The sequence below is a fragment of the Sminthopsis crassicaudata genome, chromosome 1 (genome assembly GCF_048593235.1).
Source record: "Sminthopsis crassicaudata isolate SCR6 chromosome 1, ASM4859323v1, whole genome shotgun sequence".
Lineage (NCBI taxonomy): Eukaryota > Metazoa > Chordata > Mammalia > Dasyuromorphia > Dasyuridae > Sminthopsis > Sminthopsis crassicaudata.
In genome coordinates, this window is record NC_133617.1 from 757400138 (window position 1) to 757404519 (window position 4382).

Genomic DNA, 4382 nt, shown 5'->3' on the forward strand with positions numbered 1-4382 from the left:
TAGCGCTGCCCAGAACAAACCAAGTTGTTACATCTAACATTAAGAATTACGAGAAGGAGAGTTTTGGAAGTTGGCTTCAGACATTATAATGTTGCAATATGTGGTCTACTGGGGATAAAAGACTCACCCACTTTTCAGCACATTCTTTACTGCTGCTGTAGAAGAGTTCTCCAGGGTTGCCTGCCACAGGACTGCTGCTCATTAGCTGTGAGACTTCAGGAAACAAATTCACATTTCTTTGCATTCAGGTCCTCACTGAAATGAAGAGCTCACTCTAGGCCATTGGTTAAGACACTTCTGGTTTTAGCACTTGTGCTTCTGGGATTTTAATGGTTCATTAAAGAAACCCAGAGTCTGAGGGGAAAAAGGCAAGTGACATCCTCCCTAGACCTGCAGTAAAATGCCCTCCAAGCAATTTAAAAATTCTCTCCCAAAATGAATTGGGGAGGGGAAACCCAATAAAAGTAAAGCAAGAAACAACCTTGACCCCCAAGATTATAAGGTTCTGATCGCCTCTGATTTGTAATCCTTCTCTGGGAGGAGGCTTCTTTTCTGTATAATCTTTTCCTCTATGAACAGGTTTCTTGGGAGGCTTCTGGAGCCTCCAGCCAGCCTCTTCTTCTTCCTGAATCCTGGCTCTGAATCTCCTCCAGCTCTTGTCCTTCCCCAGTCCAGAATGCTCTCCAGGCTCAATGTTGCCTCGTTTTATCCTCCCAGAGAATGGGCATGGGATAATGCAAGGGCTTCTGGGAAGAAGGACTCCAACCAAGGAACTTGCTCCTCTTAGAATTCCTAAGGTGTAAACTCCCTTTAAAGGCCCAAGCCAAAGGTCTGAGCCAGAGAACTGTCAAGTCAACCTTTGTTCTCACCTTGTAATTGTCCAGACAACCTGAATTCTCCCCTTGTCACCTTCCGGACAACCTGAGTTCTCACCTGGTAATCCGAACACAAGATAATTTAGAAAATCCTCAGGTAAAGTCTGCTTCATTGGAATATAGAACCAGAGGAACCCTGAACAATCCAGGCTCCTGCAACAGAAATCCTGCCCTCCCTAAGCAAGGCAGCCTATAGGTGACCACATCCACCACAAACCTGCAGCCGTCCCTTGGGTAACAGAAACAGGAGGACTGGGGCTTCAGGATCTCTAACCCTTACCTTGATGGGACTGTCCAAACACCAGATAGATTTTTTTAAAGAAAGAAAAAGACCTATATATACAACAATAGTTGCAGCAAGTCATTTTGTGGTGACCAAGGTGCCACCTGGGAAGAGCCCCATCCATTGGGCTAGGGGCTATTAAGTTGTGGAATATGAATATAATGGAATATCATTGTGCCTGAACAAGTCATGACAGGTTAATTTTTTAAAATGTGGAAAATTCCTGGAACTCATGCTGACTTAAGAGCCCAACCAAGGGAATATATATATACACGGCTACACCAAAATTAAGAGTAAATAGGAATGGCTAAGTTCTTTTGACTTACAGGAAATTTCAATTAACTTTGAAGGTCTTCTGAAGGAAAATGCTATCTACCTGCTGAGGAACAATTTGATATATGGAAGTATATATTTATACATCACATAAACATGCATATATATATATATTTGCTATACTTTTAATTCAATCATTTATGGAAGAGAAAATGTTCATAGATGGAAGAGGGATTTATTTTTACTTACAAAATTAAATACAGGTGGAATATTAATTTTCCTAAACCATATATTCAGTTACCTGACGCATTCAGTTACCTGATGCCATGAGGAGTTGCAAGCCACAGTTTAAGATGCTTTGGACTAGATGATACCCAGGGTCCCATTCCGCTAAGGGGTTTCAGTGAATAACAAACTCAATATAGCGCTGCCCAGAACAAACCAAGTTGTTACATCTAACATTAAGAATTACGAGAAGGAGAGTTTTGGAAGTTGGCTTCAGACATTATAATGTTACAATATGTGGTCTACTGGGGATAAAAGACTCACCCACTTTTCAGCACATTCTTTACTGCTGCTGTAGAAGAGTTCTCCAGGGTTGCCTGCCCCAGCACTGCTGCTCATTAGCTGTGAGACTTCAGGAAACAAATTCACATTTCTTTGCATTCAGGTCCTCACTGAAATGAAGAGCTCACTCTAGGCCATTGGTTAAGACACTTCTGGTTTTAGCACTTGTGCTTCTGGGATTTTAATGGTTCATTAAAGAAACCCAGAGTCTGAGGGGAAAATGGCAGGGGAAAAAGGCAAGTGACATCCTCCCTAGACCTGTAGCAAAATGCCCTCCAAGCAATTTAAAAATTCTCTCCCAAAATGAATTGGGGAGGGGAAACCCAATAAAAGTAAAGCAAGAAACAACCTTGACCCCCAAGATTATAAGGTTCTGATTGCCTCTCAGTTGTAATCCTTCTCTGGGAGGAGGCTTCTTTTCTGCATAATCTTTTCCTCTATGAGCAGGTTTCTTGGGAGGATTCTGCAGCCTCCAGCCAGCCTCTTCTTCTTCCTGAATCCTGGCTCTGAATCTCCTCCAGCTCTTGTCCTTCCCCAGTCCAGAATGCTCTCCAGGCTCAATGTTGCCTCGTTTTATCCTCCCAGAGAATGGGCATGGGATAATGCAAGGGCTTCTGGGAAGAAGGACTCCAACCAAGGAACTTGCTCCTCTTAGAATTCCTAAGGTGTAAACTCCCTTTAAAGGCCCAAGCCAAAGGTCTGAGCCAGAGAACTGTCAAGTCAACCTTTGTTCTCACCTTGTAATTGTCCAGACAACCTGAATTCTCCCCTTGTCACCTTCCGGACAACCTGAGTTCTCACCTGGTAATCCGAACACAAGATAATTTAGAAAATCCTCAGGTAAAGTCTGCTTCATTGGAATATAGGACCAGAGGAACCCTGAACAATCCAGGCTCCTGCAACAGAAATCCTGCCCTCCCTAAGCAAGGCAGCCTATAGGTGACCACATCCACCACAAACCTGCAGCCGTCCCTTGGGTAACAGAAACAGGAGGACAGGGGCTTCAGGATCTCTAACCCTTACCTTGAGGGGACTGTCCAAACACCAGATAGATTTTTAAAAGAAAGAAAAAGACCTATATATACAACAATAGTTGCAGCAAGTCATTTTGTGGTGACCAATGTGCCACCTGGGAAGAGCCCCATCCATTGGGCTAGGGGCTATTAAGTTGTGGAATATGAATATAATGGAATATCATTGTGCCTGAACAAGTCATGACAGGTTAATTTTTTAAAATGTGGAAAATTCCTGGAACTCATGCTGACTGAAGAGCAGAACCAAGGGAATATATATGGCTACACCAAAATTAAGAGTAAAGAGGAATGGCTAAGTTCTTTTGACTTACAGGAAATTTCAATTAACTTTGAAGGTCTTCTGAAGGAAAATGCTATCTACCTGCTGAGAAAAAAATTGGTATATGGAAGTATATATTGTATGGTTTCACATATATTTAACCAATGTTGACATTTTCTATTGTGGGTTTGGGAGAGACAGGGGCAGACAACTTGGAAGTGTAAATGAAAGGAAATAATGAATATTCTTTAAAGTTGTAACTTCCACATTCTACTACAAATGGAACTGCAGACTAGAATGTGAAGTGAAAGATTTTTCCTCCAAAGGCAAGTCCACTAACCCCATGTCAGCCCTTTGGAAAACCACCCCATTTCTCAAGATCACCACTTCCATCTATAAAGTAGAATGGTAGACTAAATCAAACCTTCTTGAACTTTTCCCTCTCACAGCCCTTTTTACTGAAGAATTTTTCCATGACCCAAGGTATAAAAGGATCTAAAACAGATATCCAAATCAAGTATTGGATCATTGTAAATCTTAAAATAAAGTATTAAAAACAAATTTATATATTTTTGATCACATATTTATCCTATATTTATAATCTTACCATTATTGAAAAAGAAAATGTTCATACAGATGAGATGAATTTATTTTTATCTACACAATTATATACAGGTAGAATATTAATTTTAATGACCCCTATATTCAGTTACCTGACACCATGAGGGGTTACAACCTGCAGTTTAAGAAGTTTTGTACTAGATGACACCCAGGGTCCCTTTCTGCTAAGTGCTTTCAGTGAACTGCAAATTCAATGTAATGCTGCACAGAAGAAAGGAATTTGTTACAGCCAACATTAAGAATTCCTACAAGGAGAGTGTTGGAAGCTGGGTTCAGTCTTCTCTACCACATGGGGGCTTATTTTATAAAGCTACAACATGTGGTCTACTGACGATAAAAGACTTACCCACTTTTAAGCAAATACTGCTGCTGTAGAAAAGTTCTTCAGGCTTGCCTGCCCCAGCACTGCTGCTAAATAGCTGTGAGATCTCAGGCAAAAAATTCACATTTCTTTGCATTAATGTCCTCAC